This window comes from Pseudophryne corroboree, chromosome 7 (genome assembly GCF_028390025.1).
Source record: "Pseudophryne corroboree isolate aPseCor3 chromosome 7, aPseCor3.hap2, whole genome shotgun sequence".
Classification (NCBI taxonomy): Eukaryota; Metazoa; Chordata; class Amphibia; order Anura; family Myobatrachidae; genus Pseudophryne; species Pseudophryne corroboree.
The window spans coordinates 314,838,239-314,855,473 of record NC_086450.1 but is presented as its reverse complement, the minus strand read 5'-3'; the positions used below and the strand labels follow the sequence as shown (position 1 = coordinate 314,855,473).

The 17,235-nt window shown below is 38.6% G+C and overlaps 1 protein-coding gene across 1 annotated transcript in view; it reads left to right on the top strand.

The window, feature by feature from the left end:
* The first annotated feature begins 10,222 nt into the window (after positions 1-10,222).
* The window catches only part of EMP2 (epithelial membrane protein 2), an 85,900-nt gene continuing 78,887 nt past the window's right edge, over positions 10,223-17,235 (top strand). Inside the window, exon 1 of the mRNA XM_063934279.1 lies at positions 10,223-10,488. The gene's annotated coding sequence lies outside the window, so the exon portion shown is untranslated. The remainder of the gene's footprint in view (positions 10,489-17,235) is intronic.

Here is a 17,235-nt window from a genome sequence, read left to right as displayed (position 1 = left end):
CTGGGCGGGCATTTACATGTGCCTACCCAGTTGTGCTGTCAATCACTACCGGCGTCTGCAGCAAGTGTACGGGTGATCAGCTGACCACCCGTACACACAGCACGATGCGCTAATATATCGTTAGCTATATCGGCCGTCCGTGCTGCGGGCCTTGTACACCGCACAGCAACGTGCGTTATGCGTGCTCATGTGCAATAACCCGTGTTCAAAGCTGGCGGTGTAAAAGGGGAATAAGTCTCACACAGATATATATGTGTCATGTATCAAATTATTCAGCACAGTCTCCTCGTGCATCCTACTTTTTGCACTGCGTTGCAACTAAGATGCATTTTTGACAAAAATAGAAACAAAAAAGTCGCCTGACGCTAGAAGATTCTCACGCGACCTGGCATGCCAAGAGGGGCTGTCTGACGTGACTGCAACAAAGATGCATTAGGCCATATGTGTATTACAGTTGAAAATATATATTTATTTCCCAAAAAAACCATAACATACTGTATTTTTGCTATGTTAAATAGCTTATGTCAAAATCTCCAGCTATATTTACCACTGTTTTCAGTTATATGTGATGATAAATAGCCTTTAACTGATTTAAAAAAAAATGCTGAATTAAACATTAATTATATTTCATATATGACTGAATCAGTTGAAGACTTATCTAGTTACTACATGCTGAAAACACTGAACAAATAACATTTGAAGCAGGGCTCATATCAGATAGTTATCCAGCAAATATCAGTTGAATACAATACTTATATTTACTTAACAGGGTATTTATCTAATTGGTGATAATAAAGATATTCCTTGTGAGATAAACAGGACTTAATTATTTAACAGTATACCCGTTTCAGTCACAGGATTAGGTCTTCTGACGGTTTTCCAACTCACATCTCAATTACATTTATACTGGATTAAGGAATACATTTAAAGAAATTATTTAATTAAGATCAATTAAAAATGCAAGTTGAAAATATGTTGTAAGAACCAGAGTGAATGTAGCAGGAGCCATCTGGTATAAGTAGACGCCTCCTGTATGTACAGTATGTGTGATCCTCACCGGCGTCACCATTGGCCCATTGCAGCTGTCACTGAGGCCAGGAAATCTCCACAAAATGGAGGTGACATGCTTCGTTTTGTGAAACGGAGACCATCGCTGCCCCCTACACTCTCCCAAACCACTGCAGAATGTCAATCAATTGACAATTACTGTACCCGGGTACATGCCCACTATGGGTCTTGTGCATGAGCAATGTACCTAACATCGGTACTTTGCGTTATTACCCACTCTGCGACTGGACCTGAATCATGCTCATATTGAATTATAGACACATACACTCAAGATTATTTGAGACACAGCTAGAAAAGAAATCAAGTATTCAGGAGTCTTTGTGCATCTTCCCGTGGTGATTTATCATGTGCTAAGATCATTGGGAAGGAAAAGCGTTTGTTCAAACCTATCATCTATTACTTTGACAAATGCTGTTTCAACCGTCATGGCAGTTTTATAAAAACAAACGCTGCATTCAAGATTGATACAGCATTTGTGAAAATCTGCATGACTCAGTAATCAGAATACTAATTGCTTTGCAACATATAGGGAATAAGTGTGTAAACCATAATTAGGCACAGGGCCACAGCTCTGCTAGAAAAGGTAGTGCAGAAGTTTGCAGAAGCATCCATCAAAGGGAGCAGACAGACTGCAGTGGGAATGGGAGAAGAACAACGAACCTATATAGTCCTAGGCACCATACTGGTTTGGTGTAGGACCCCTTTCCCTTCTAGTTGCCAAAAAAAATAATGTCTTAGGGTAATCTAGGCCATTCAGTGCCCACCGGGTCCTCTGTAGGAACCTTTATTGTGCATTGGATGAACCAGCTATAGTGGAAATGGGTAATAATCTTCGATACAAGTATATTGAAAAAAATATTAATTTTGAGGATGGAACCTCAGTTTAATAAGTTCTTTGTAAGGAGAAATCCTCTTAAAACTATAGAATGCAAAAAATTAAGCTCAGTCACCAAGCACAATGGATTTGCACAGGAACATGCCTTGGCTTTGTACCAGTATACCTACTACAAGGTTTGCCCAGCACACCTAAAGGTGCGCTCCCACTCTTTACTCTCAGGAGAAGCATCTGCATACTAGAAATGTGTCTACGTTTACGGGAAGGCAGAAAAACCTCAAGAAATAGACTTTTGAAAAGTGTAAATTGTTCATCAAAGTCCAACCTTCTTCATGTGTTAGAATCACCTCTTTCAATGACATAACATTTTATTGTTTATTCCTAAACTGTTGGGTATCTTAAGCTCCTTTATGATTTACACTGACCATGAAAGCAGTGTGAAAAACAAAATTCCTGTGATTATGTGCAATAACAGTTGTACAAATGCATCATGTATATTTGAGGTACTTCACCAAATACTCCTCATAGTAATTTAAAACAGAAAAAAGATAAATATACACTTGCGAAAAAACTGTCTTCATGAGAGCAATACAAGATATTAAAAAAGATATTAAAAATAATCACCCTTAAAGTGATGTCCATATATTGCTCCCAGCACGATATTGATTGGTGCAAGAACACAATGCAGAGAGTGGTTTGGGAGAAAGATCCTCCAGGTAATGAATCCTCCACTTTATGACATCGCCAATAATAGGAGCATGAAAAAGATAAAATTACCAAATAGTGCAGATACCTTTATGATAAATAAAAGGTTTTTATTTTTACAAAAATGCACTCACAAACTTGAAAGATAAGCAGGCATGTAACACAACAGCATGTGTATGAGGCATCAAATACCCATCAGGACCAGATCTTTATATTGGATACCACATAGAGTTCCGGATTTTCCACATGCTTTAATATGGTCCAGAGTCACGAGTCCCCACCATTGACTGACATGTAGTCCACACTGCTTTGCCACACCGTTTAACGCGTTTCTGACCTCTCCAGGTCCTATACCTCACCTAATTGATCCAAATAGGTTAATAATCCTTTACAGCTGTTAGTCCGAACTTCTACTTCCTGTTCAGCGTTCCACCTTAAGTCCAATGATTGCTTCCTCCCTCCTGCCAGAGGTGACTGTCGAAGTAAAAAAAAAGATTACATAAAGAGAACATACAAACTACACACATATAAGTCGCTATACTTGCAAATACGCGCAGCGAGCACAGCAATATATGGTAACACACGCATTTACAAGGACATGCCACAGAGACGGATTCGACACTTATTTCATGCAGTACATAATTGTGGTGGTATCAAGCGCCAGACATCATGGTGATTTAGAATTGTATATGATGGAGTGGTGTCATGTATGCGTATTATTTGAACGAAACCAGATAGACCGGTCATGTTTACTATTGAAGCAACCAGATTGATGTGTAGATTCATTTGATGCTTGTTGTGAAGTTGTGGGACATTGCAGCGGATAATTATGATTACATGTATGAAAGCTAAAAAATCACAGTGGGCAGGAAGCTCAGGCCAGCCCCTTTAGATCTGTTCAGCATATAGAAAGGGACTAGTGACTCATCATGAATGAGAGAGAGTCCCCTCCCCTAAACTAGATAACACATTGCTGATCACACAGGAAGGTAGTTTCTGTTTTGGTCTCAGAGTTGCTGTAAGGTCTGAGACGATGATGGAGTTATTGCCAGCTCAGTTCCTGTTTTGGTCTCAGCGTAAGATGGAGTCCCGGCATGATTTTAGAGAAAGAGAGAGACATAAGCATTGAGGGAATAGTATTGTATCGCTGGCCTGTAACTGTATGTAACTGTATGTTTTAATCTGCTTACTGTGTGAGTGTAATCATGTAACTATAGGTATACTGTACTTTGTAATATATATTGAATCCATATCCTTTTTAATAACAAATATATATACATCAATGAGCTTTGGAACTCAGATAATGTGTGGGTGTATTGTTTTCTCTTATGGGATGCAGTGTTTTGCGATGTATAGCGCACATTCATGGGATATGGTAATTAGAGGTGCAGGCGTTTACGATATATATTAGAGCGGGCATTTTAAATATTTGTGAGAAGTCAATTTGGCATTCACATGACGTATCGCTGCCTTGGGCGCCACCCTCTCCGTGAGCAGCGGTAACGTCAAAACGTGCCCCCGTCATGTGATCTTTGAAAGCGGAAATGGCGCGTATGGACTCCCGCATCATGCGTTTCACCTTGTATTCCATTGTGCACATGCGCAGACCTCTGTGCACAGCAAAAACGATACATTTCCATATAGATGATACCAATATCCAGTCTCTCTCCAATAGGTTTAGATAGGCACAATTATATTGATAGATATATAATACATAAAAAAAAAATACAGTATTAAAATCGACTTAAAAACAGAGATAAAGACAAGCAAGTCTTAAAGAGGGGAATTAATGGGATATTTAAAAGAGAATAAAAAAGAGAAAAATTCATAAAAATAACTTTGAAATATTTTACGTTAAAAAAACATTTCATTTCAAACTCTGAATTACGTCCTTTCGGAATAAGTGTTCCAAACTTAAAAATCCACTTCATCTCTGTTTTAGATACTGTAGTCTAGTTTCTCAATCTCTGTTTCTCCAAGATATTTTTACTTGTTCAATACCCCAGAAATTCTTTTCTTCTATTTTTAGTTTTAAAATGGGCAGACACTGAATGGGTTTCAAGTCCTTTACGTATAGTATATATATGTTCGGCAAGATGAATCCTTAGGTGTCTACTCGTCTTGCCAATATACTGTATATTAACCCACAAATGTATTCAATCACATATATAACATCTTTTGTGTGGCACATAATAAAATCCTTAATTTTACATGTAATACCATTTACTGTAAAACTAGTTATTTTATCACACTACCCTAACTGAAGACGAGTGGTCGGAGATCTGGGCCAATGCTGCCTCTAGTTCTATATGCATTAAGATTAAAGAGAATACATACAAACTGCTTTACAGATGGTATTATGTCCAATCTACACTTTGTAAAATGTATCCTGGCTCTTCCGATAGGTGCTGGAGGGGTTGCGATACCGAAGGTTCCTTCATACATATATGGTGGTCTTGCCCTAAAATAGTCACTCTATGGAAGGATGTCATCGCCTACATAACGACTTTATTACAACTACCCATTCCGTACGACCCTAAGTTTTTTCTTTTGCCATTGTGTGTCCCAACTTTATCCAGGCACCAAAACCAATTGATGCGCCATGTGGTCTCTGCAACCACCTGCCAAATTGCAATCGACTGGAAATGTACAGATGCTCCCTCCATTCACTCTATATTAGCTCGTATTTGGTACGTGTACCGCATGGAATATATGACTAGCATCATTAATAACTCCTCAAAAAAATGTATTCCACATGGTCCCCATGGATTTCCCTCCAGCGAGTAGCCTCCCCATTCACTCTTTGATATGCTGTCCTGTTTTCAGGTCACACCAATTATTATTTTACTTTCTCACTGAGGATCCACCATTTCTATCTTTTCTCCCTCTCCCTTCTCTATTCCTATTCTCCTGGCCACCGTTTTTGTTTCTCTTAACCGCCACTTCATTTTAACTCTATCCTCTTCTTTACTCTCCTCTCTTTTCTTTTCCTCTCATTCTTTCCTTTTCTCCTTAAATTGTTAAAATGGATCATGTTCATTACACTGTCTACATTGTCCTTTCCGACTTTATGTACTCGTTTGTACGTCTCTCGATATTGACAGCTATGTTATTGTATTGTGTTCTTATCCCCCTAATAAATTCTTAAAATAAAAAAAAATAGTTACTTTATTTGTGGGACTTTTCACTGTTCTACACATAAGGCATAATTTATTGTCCTTATTTAAAGGATTTTTTCCTTCAATAGATCTTCTCTTTTTAAAGCATCTACTTTGGTATTTGAAAGACCCAAGTAGATGCTATAAAAAGTGAGGATCTATTGAAGGAAAAACAACAACAAAAAAATCCTTTAAATAAGGACGATAAATTATGCCTTATGTGTATGTGGGCATTTATCAGCCAGTATAACCCCCTTTATAGAGACATTGAGGGTGTTTTTAATAGGAACTGGCATATTTTAAAAAAGGATTCTATTATAGGTAAAAGATTCCGGAAGAAGCCGGTTTTAATGTACCGTAAAGCACCTACTTTAAAAAATAAACTTGTGAAGAGTGCACTAGACGATGGAACTAGATCTAGTGTGCGAACCATTGGCTTTCATTGGTGTGGCATGTGCCTTATGTGTAGAACAGTGAAAAGTCCAACAAATAAAATAACTAGTTTTACAGTAAATGGTATTACATGTAAAATTAAGGATTTTATTACGTGCAACACAAAAGATGTTATATATGCGATTGAATGCATTTCTGGGTTAATATATATTGGCAAGACGAGTAGACACCTAAGGATTCGTCTTGCCGAACATATATATAATATACATAGAGGACTTGAAACCCATTCAGTATCTGCCCATTTTAAAACTAAACACTGTTAAAAAGAATGTTTTATTAAGAATTTCTGGGGTATTGAACAAGTAAAAACATCTTGGAGAAATAGAGATCGAGAAACTAGACTATCTAAAACAGAGATGAAGTGGATTTTTAAGTTGGGAACACTTATTACGAAAAGGACTTAATTCAGAGTTTGAAATGAAATGTTTTTTAACGTAAAATATTTTAAAGTTATTTTTATGAATTTTTCTCTCTTTTTTATTCTCTCTCTTAAATATCCCATTAATTCCCCTCTTTTAGACTTGCTTGTCTTTATCTCTGTTTTTAAGTCAGTGGATCGATTTTAATACTATATTTTGTTGTTTCTTTTTAATGTATTATATATCTATCAATATGATTGTGCCTATCTAACCTATTGGAGAGAGACTGGATATTGGTATCTATATGGAAATTTATCATTTTTGCTGTACACAGAGGTCTGCGCATGTGCACAAGGGAATACAAGGTGGAACGCATGATGCGGGAGTCCATACGCGCCATTTCCGCTTTCAAAGATCACATGATGCGGGCACGTTTTGACGTTACCGCTGCTCACGGAGAGGGTGGCGCCCAAGGCAGCGATACGTCACCTCTGGCAGGAGGGAGGAAGCAATCATTGGACTTAAGGTGGAACGCTGAACAGGAAGTAGAAGTTCGGACTTACAGCTGTAAAGGATTATTAACCTATATGGATCAATTAGGTGAGGTATATATAGGGATACACTGGAGCTTGGCCACAAACGCTTATGAGGAAGGACCCAGAGAGGTCAGAAATGCGTTAAGCGGTGTGGCAAAGCAGTGCGGACTACATGTCAGTCAATGGTGGGGACTCGTGACTCTGGACCATATTGAAGTCTGTGGAGAATCCGGAACTCTATGTGGTATCCAATATAAAGATCTGGTCCTGATGGGCATTTGATGCCCCATACACATGCTGTTGTGTTACATGCCTGCTTATCTTTCATGTTTGTGAGTGCATTTTTGTAAAAATAAAAACCTTTTATTTATCATAAAGGTATCTGCACTATTTGGTATTTTTATCTTTTTCATGCTCCTATTATTGGCGATGTCATAAAGTGGAGGATTCATTACCTGGAGGATCTTTCTCCCAAACCACTCTGTGCATTGTGTTCTTGCACCAATCAATATCGTGCTGGGAGCAATATATGGACATCACTTTAAGGGTGATTTTTTTAATATCTTTTTTAATATCTTGTATTGATCTCATGAAGACAGTTTTTTGCGCAATTGTATATTTATCTTTTTTCTGTTTTAACTGACCATGAGAGCGACAATAAAAGTGTAGAACAATCTCCCTTATTTCAGAGCTGTCGCAAAATTAAAATTATTGTGTTTCATGAACCCCTCCCCCCATCCCCCTGTCAGATAGCTCTCTCCACCCCTACTTCATTTAATTAATCTCTCTGCACCACTGAACAAACCTGGCACAGCCGGGCATCTATATTGCATCCAGCAAGAACACCCCCTGCCCCACCTTATTCCTCACTGCCACAGGTTGCTCCAGAAATCCTTGCTCTAGTCTTTGGCAGAAATATATATACCTGTCCTGTGCTCTGCGCTTCCAAAGAGAGTTTTGTGCTGTTCTCCATCGGTTTTGCTTTTTATTAATTTCACCTTCAGTGAATTAGTTTTGGAAAGCTCCACTTGCCTAGCATTGAGAACAGTACACATTGGCAGTACATAACTGCACAACAGACCTTTACATTATCAACATGTTGGGGGTTTGGCTTCATGAACAGCAAGAAGGAACGTGAGAAGGGAAGTGGGCTGCATGGTTGGTGTAATGGTTATCATTACTACCTCAGGGCACTGAGGTCTTTAATACCCCTTTTCCATCTACGATGCAGGTCGCAGCCGGGAGCCTGACACGGGTGCTACCCGGCTGCGACCCGCATCGGCCCCTTTCCTATCAGCAGTCACCATCCCGGCATATTGCCAGGTTGGTGGCGCTGCTGGTGACGCGGTGATCTCCCAGGTGACGCGGTGATCTCCCAGCGCCGCCCTTCCATACAGTGTAAACGGGAGCCGTGTTGCATCGACATGGCTTACTTTTACACTGCACCTTACCCAGATCATTCCCGTGTCCTACCCAGGTAGCTACCCGGGTAGGATTCCCGGGTCATTTGTTCCGGGTGTTTCCTGAGAGAGCCATTTCCACTAGCAAAAAACACAGGTAAATGCGCGCCCCCGTGCATTTACCCGTGTTTTTTGAGCTAGTGGAAAAGGGGTATTATTCTGTTCTCATCACAACCCTCTGTGGGATTCCTCTGGGTACTGTGGCTTCCTCCTACACTCCAAAAGTATACTGTTAGGTTAATTGGCTACTGACAAAAATGATCTTTAGTGTGTGCAATAAGCACGTGTCAGGGAATATGGATTGTAAACTCCACTGGGGCAAGGACTGATGTGAATGACCAAATATTCTCTGTAAAGCGCTGCAGAATATGTGTGCGCTGTATAAGTAACTAGTAATAAAGACTACCATTTTACAGGTGGCATTATACCTTCTTTTCTGTTTGTTTTATAAACCAGAATTGCATATTTAGAATTGTACATCTTATGGTAAATTTTTATTCTTGTTGCTGACACCACTCAGGAGATCGGCGACAGAACACCAACAGTCGACATCCCAAAGGTGAGTATCGGGTACAGGTTAGGGTTAGGCACTGGGGAAGGAGTAGGATTAGACATTAGTGGGGTGGTTAGCCATAGCCGCCACCCCCCACACCTGAGGGTTAGCTGTAGTTAGGGTAGGGGACGGGGGAGGGGTAGAATACTTACCCCGTCCAGTGTTGGGATCGTCAATGGTGGGATGCCGCTGTTTGTCATGTGATGGCTGGCATCCCGACCGCCAGGATAACATAATAAGATAATATGTCTGGGATGGCATACATTTTTTGTCTATGCATAAACAAGACAATGATAACAGCAACAACCCATAATTGCAAATGGATACAGGCATGAATTAATTAATTAATTAAGCTTTAAATTATTTATTTATTACGAGTTATTTATATAGCTCACACATATTCTGCAGCGCTTTCAAGAGAAAATTTGCTCATTCACATCAGTCCCTGCCCCAGTGGAGTTTACAATCTAGACCCTGTCACATGTACACGCACACACATTGGGAGCGTGTACATGGGTTCATTTTGTTGGGAGCCAATTAACCTACCAGTATATTTTTGGATTGTGGGAGGAAACCCACGCATGTACTCCACACAGTTAGGGCCATGGTGGGAATCGATCCCATTACCGCAGTAATACTAACCATTACACCATACGTACTGCCCTAAATCACTGGCAGCTGTTAACTTCTATAATTAATCTATGACTAATCAACAAAAGTAGTTCATTTTCAATAATTACAGTTTTTTGGAATACTTTAGAAACTCATCATATGTCAATACTTTTTTTTTATTTGAGGAACGAAAAGTTTACACATTAAAAAATGTTTGTAAATTGACAGTAAAATATTATGTTTGTAAAAGCACAAATATCCCTGGATTTACTACAGGGCAGTAATTTTTTTTCTGTATCTCTGGGTGGCAATCTGTGCAAGAAAACAAATACTACGGCCCCCTTACAGTATGTGTGCCTTTTTCATCTGCTTTGTTTTGCTAGGGTGGAGCTTGGCATAACTCAGTGACATAGTTACTGATCCTACACGTCTCACTGTGAGGGATATGTCTGAGTGCATTTTTTAAATTTGAACGCTGCTGTGGGGTGGGAAAAAGAATTTTTCAAGTTTTTTTTTTTAGCTGGCTTTATACAGACAGAGTGGAATCTATATTTTTCTCCACACCCATGTTACATGTGACCTCATAATCCAGGCAAGGAGAGAAGGGGAGGGAACTGGTGTGGTGTGAGGGAGAGGTTCAAAACAAGTCCCAGATTCATAGAATCCACAAGTCGTTCTCTTCTTCTACAGTTTGCTAAATCTGATAGGACCTATCGCCCTGCAATACTTTCTGCTGCCCTAAACTACAGGTTAGTGCATGAGCTCTCAGTACTGTAGTGTAGAAAGAGGCATACTATTGTATGGCCATCTGTGCAACTATATATACTGTAGCAGGTAATATTAACATTTGCTTATATAGTTCCAGCATATTCTGTTGCGCTTTACACTTGGTATTTACTAGTACAGCAGTGGAAAGTGGTTGCAAGACAGACTTTTTATCCAAGTTGTGGAAGTGAAGCAGTCACTTTACAGTTTGTTTATTGCTGTTTATTACTAGCTTTCTTCCTGCTGCTATAACTCACCATCTGCTGAGCATTTCATATGCAACTTTTTATATACTTGGTTGGTGAAACAAGGGGAAAAACCTTTTCTTATTTCTTGATACGTTATCTCTATTTTGCTTTGTCTTTATATGAAAACTAACATGTGTTGTTCATTACGGGGTGTTTCACCTTTGTTTTTGTGTCAGGAAGAGTATACACACAGCAGTGTGATTTTACAGATCGCATTAGAGTATTTGTGTAGTTGTTGAGTACAAACAATGACTTATCTCCTAAACTGTCCCCAGGGCTGAGTGAGGGAGGGGCGTCTCCCCAATGAGGAATGTGCCTCAGGATGGTTTTGCTTATTGCAAATTAAAGCTGAAGATGAATTCTTGTTCTTTTAACTCCTTGAGATATGTCTAAAAAAAATGGAGCTTACTGGAGAACAGATGTGTAAAGCAGCAGCTCCTAAAGAGATAACTAGACTTCCAGACTTCTATTAAAATCACACAATCTATATGCTGCACATTGATATACTAAATACTGACGGGCTTTGACACTTCACTTGCCTCTATAGTTTATTTTTTAAAACTTGCACGCTCCCTCCATCTCCAGCTTAGAGGTGTGGCTGGTTTATTTTTGTTTGTTTTTTAAGGAAAACGTTCCACCTAGTGGTATAAAATATATGGAATTTTTTTTTTTCGTTACAAAGTTTACAAAGTTGTGTTATATAGAAATGAAGGACAGTTCAGTTGTTGTTGTTTTTTGTTGTAAATGACACTTTATTATGACCTTCTGATAAATGCATTGGTTTGTTTAGTAAGCCGTACATCAGTGGAAAAGACTACTTAAGTTTATTTCCAGTGGAAGGATTGTTGGTGGGTCTGCATAATACCACATTTTATGGGCTACACATACAGACATATGTTTTATATCTAAAAAAGGTCTGCATATCAATTACTATGAGGGTTATTTTTCAAAGCATGGAGAGAAATAAAGTGGAAAGAGATAAAACACGAACCAATCAACTTCTAACGCTCATTTTATAGGCTGTGTTTGAAAAATGACCGAAGCTGGTTGGTTATGAACTGACGTTGAATCTTTTGCCAAGCCAAATCTGTGCAGCAGGGTTATTTTGCACAAAAGTATTTGCCACACTATGAGATAGTGAGCACTTTTGTGCGAATTGGGCATTCAACCGTCTGGGTGAAGGGTGCCAGCAATTGAATTCCTCCTCTAAATCTGTACCCCTACAATTAGCAGAAGTATTTATATATCTGAACCAGAAAATAAAATGGTAATAATACATTTGAAATCCTGGTCACTCTTAGGTTTATGTATGTGATGTAAATAATTGTTTTCCATTTAATATGAAACCATTGTATGTTATGAAGACTATAGTTCAGGCAGGATGCAAAGCATATGGATGTAGTACCTAATGGGAGATGCTTCACTTCTTAGGGTGATATACTGTAGCTGCTCTGTGTACCAATTTTCTGTTGATACTTTTACGGCTGCAAAGTTTTTGTGTCTTTTTTTGTTTGTTTATTGTTTTTTTATATCTGCCTCCAGCTCCCACCCTAAAACACAAACTTTTTTTAAAATATTTTTATTTATTTCATTTTATAATTAAAACAAACTTATTATGCAACAAATAAACTAAAGTGACCCTTGGTGTCCACAGCATAATGAGTAGAGAAAAGTGTTACATCTCTTCTAAACATGCCGGACGTATATTGTACCAGAGACACCTCGATTAATGGGGGCTGCACAGGCCTTATTTAGGATTTCCACAGTAAAGGTGGCGATGTTCTAGTTGCTAAAGTAAAAAGGAGGATAACTCTTTATTGCAGACGAACTAGGCTAATTGTAGTCCTGCAGTTCCTGATGTACCGGTTAGGTAGGATAAGGGTTTGCCAGGTTTTCCAGTACAGACACGTCTGGAAATACTTGGAAGTGGCAGTGAGCTGACTATTACCATTCTCCTATGCTTTGCATGAATGCTACTACATGACATGACCCATCATGTTTCCAACTCTGTTCTCTTCCTGAGTGATGCTTTGAATGAATTGGCCTTTGACTATAAATTTCTGCTTTTTTAGAAGAATAACATACAGTACTATGTAGGCAGGTCAAAATTGTCCCTTTACAAAGTACTTTTATTATGAGAAAGGAGAGCAAAGCCAAATTGTAGAAAGAACATTGGACTTAAAACACTTTTCCATTTTTTTTTTTTTATATATATATTTTGGCTAGGATTGCTTACTGCATACATTTATATCTCTGTATTGGCTGCACCTATGCAAATTCTGACAGTACATAAACCAAGTAGTCTAGTTCCAGGCAGCAAAGAGAACAGGCTCTACCAATGTATGAGGCAACACCGTGACCTTTGTTACCCCAGCCTGTCCTGGTAAAGGAGCTCATGATGCATTTACACACTATTCTACACTTGTAATGTATATAGTGTAACTATTTCTCTGCTTTCTTGTTGTTTATATATGTCTCCAAAGTTGTTAGTAGGAAGTTGCACTTTGATCACAGTCCCTAATTTGCACCTCTCACCATAAAGTTATATATCTCTCTATATACTGTATATTTTATATGCATACTATACAGTATTTTTATAAAACCGCCTATGGATTGTGGTGTAGCAGAATTCTCCTTCTAGTGGATAAAGCTTGTCTGACCATGTTTTACAACCATATTATCTGTTCTGTTTTTGAGAAAGGCAGTAGAAAATGTAACAATTCCTTGTTCCCAGACTGTAGTAACATATTTTTATACAAATCTTTAGTAAATATAGAAAAAGGAGTCCCCAGCTGGTAGCATGGTGTAAGGTTACTTATAATTGGACACAGCCATTATCTATACGTCAGTCTGTAGTGTTCACTCTAGCACCCTGCACCTGTCACAACCCATGCAGTTCCTGTTTCCTGCCTGCGGTGTCGCTGTATCCTCTGGTGCTTCTAGCACACTCTGGGCTGTATCTCTGAGATACAGACCAGCAGAGTGCAACACCCCAGGCAGGAAAAAGGAACAGCATGTGTTGTTACAGGTGCAGTGTGCTAGAATGAATACTCTGGGTGGAATTCGTTTAGAACAGAATAAACAACGGGCAGTGTTTCCCAATGTTTATCCTGTATTTTTTGGGGGCTATCCAATTTGGCCCCCCGAAAAAACAACAACATTTTCTACCGAAAACACGCAGGTTCAGTGAGAAAGAGGTTCAGTGAGAAACAGACCCTTTTTTGTCCAAAAACAGGGCTGTTTTCAGGGATTTGTTTCTCCTACCTGAGGTGCTGGCTTCTCAGGGATAATTGAATAGTCCCAGGTGCAACAATTATTATTGAATTCCTGCCTTAGTCTTGTTGTACATTATGCTTTCACAGTTGCACTATGGAGAGACTTTGCTAAGCTTGAACAAGCACTGAGTACACCACAAGGGAGCCTCTATAAAAGAGGTTCACTCTGGCCATTTGCCAAGTTAAGGTCCAGAATTTTGACTTTCTTATCTTTAAGTTTAGAAGTCATTTGAATGGAGGCTTTGAACATAATCACCTGTTGGTCCACTAAGTATTAGTAGAAAGTACTCTAGTGGGTGGTGCTTGATTGTCTATTAGTTCTTGACAGAAAATGTAGACATCTATAATTGGCTATTAGAGGACTCTCAAAATAGTGGTACTCTAATTGCTAGTCAGATGGATTTTGGATTGGTGTATTTACATATTGTACGTAGTTGTCGTAACTAGTGACTGAGAACAGGCTAAACGATCTTATGATTGAGAAGAAGTAACCTCAACAGACATCAGATACGGCGATTAGCTTTGGATTTCCCCCTTGGCTTAGTAATGAATGTGGGTTTATCCTTAGAGGTTAGTGGAATTTTATCACTATTCCTTTTGGCATTTATTCAACTATGAGTGATGGATTCCCAGCCTTATTCATTACCACATTTTCCTCTTCTACTAGGATTTCCTAAACAATGTGAATATACTGTACATGTCCCTTGAATTGGGATTTGAAGAACTAAAATCGTAGAAAGGTAGTGGTGCTTTCTTGTACTTTTCCAAATTTTATTAACTATGCTTCTCTGACTTCTATACATGTTATGATGAAAAATACTTAATAATAGGGGTAATTCTGAGTTGATCGCAGCAGGAACTTTGTTAGCAGTTGGGCAAAACCATGTGCACTGCAGGGGAGGCAGATATAACATGTGCAGAGAGAGTTAGATTTGTGTGGGGTGTGTTCAATCTGCAATCTAAATTGCAGTGTAAAAATAAAGCAGCCAGTATTTACCCTGCACAGAAACAAAATAACCCACCCCAATCTAACTCTCTCTGCACATGTTATATCTGCCTCCCCTGCAGTGCACATGGTTTTGCCCAACTGCTATCAAAGTTCCTGCTGCGATCAACTCAGAATTACCCCCAATATGCACTGTGATGCTATACATTGCACATACAGTTTTATTTGGCTGTCTGTTGCCTTTTTTACTCTAATATATTGAGGTTCCTCTTTCCAATAACCATCAGAACATGATCCGAACTACTGCTTATTGGAACCAACCATGCATTTTTTTTTTTTATTGTTAATCTGGCCTCTTAGAATTTTGGTGGTGGCACAAATCAAGACACCTTTACATGAGAAGAGATTCCAGTGTAGGAAAGGACATACCAGGAGAGTAAAGCTATCTGGACTGGGGGTGTGTAATTTATGCTGCACCTGATTGGATAAGAGCCATGTGTTGCAATCACGCCATCTGGATTACAAGAGTTCATGACTGCTGTTGGCGTGTATGTGGGTATGCATACAAGATCATAGGCTGCCCACACTACAGGGCCCTGTATCTGTACGTATGTGACCCATGGATCTACTTGCACACTAGATGAAAAAGAGGATGCAATAGAAGTCAAATAAATTATGTTCGAAAGTAGATGTGATACCTTTACATACCTAACTACACAATGATATGTTGTATTGTGCTTGATTTAATATTTTTCATGTATGATTCTACAGTTGCAAAGAACATCAAAAACAATTATTTCTTTTTTATGCTTGTGTCAAACAAAACTGCAGAAGTCTGAGGTGTATATTTATTAAGTGGCAGGTTTGAAATCCTGACGGATTTGTTTCGGCTTATCATTGTTATCTGCCTCCTATTCAATACATAATCATTGCCTTGATTCTAAGTGTATTGAGGTTTCTCACCTTATAACAGCAGTTTTGTGGCGGTTTGGTCGAAAACCACCACAAAACCAATTTACAACAGATGGACGTTGATGGTTTACAACACCCCATCAAAATCGCTGTATAGTAAATTCAGTAGTTTGGTGCTTCAATCTGATTTCCATGGGTTTCCAAACCCCATCAAAATTGCTGCGTCATAAATGTACCCCTTGGTTAGTTCAAGATGAAGATTGGTCTGACATAGGGGAGAGTTATCAAAGCTTGACGAGAAAAAAAGTAGAGAGAGATAAAGTACCAGCCAATCTGCATCTAACTGCCATTTTACAGGCTGTGTTTGAAAAATGAAGATTAAGTGCTGATTGTGTGGTACTTTATCTCTTTCCAAGCTTTAATAAGTGTCGCCTTCAGAGGTTTATTGCAAGAAGTATTTGTAGTGTGAATCACTATTGTTTTTGTAGTATTACATAACAGAGTGGAAATGGTATGATCCTTATATAAATCGTTGGAAGCTGTGTGTTGTGATTTATGGCTTCTTAAAACCATAATCCTTTCGGCAGAGTTTGCTGATTGTCTTATTCGCTTCTACTTCAGAAGAAGAAAAATAGAGAATACTTGTAGGGCTCACATTTGTTTAGTTTAAATGTAATTGGCTACGTCCTTTTTTTTTCTCATTTAATCTTACAATAATAAATCATCAGCTTTGTGTTTAGATCCTTCATGAAGAGTAATTTTGCAAAGTAGACTTCACCTGTGAAAATAATGTGCCACTACAGAAATTCTACATATTATTGATACTCTGAGTGTCTAGAAAAGGGTGTGAAATGAAAACATAATCTTCTCACTGGTTATGAAATTGATACCCGTGTGGGAGAAATTTATGCAGCCCAAAATGTGACAAATTGAATGTGCCATAATTATAGTGATGGGAGAGGTTGACACAGAGGATTATAATTTGTAGTAAAATTATGGAATTGAATGACCCACACAGGCAGAGGAATTGACTTTTAATTTAAATAAACATGTCAGCTGCTCTCTGAGATTGACAGGTAGTTTTGTACTATCTGGTACCATGGTACTTTGCAAATAAAATGTGTTACTTTGTGATCCTGTAATGTAACATAGCTCCATATTGGCTGTATATATTGTAACATTTGCAATGCAGATTTGCGGGTTATCAGTCCAGAAATACTGTATGTCAAAGAAGCTGGCACAGACTCAGACCCAGATCCTTCACAGGGAGAACTACAACCTACTACAATATCTTTACATAGGAAATTTGGCTAAAACAGTTAAGCTATACATAGCTCTATGTTGTGTTTT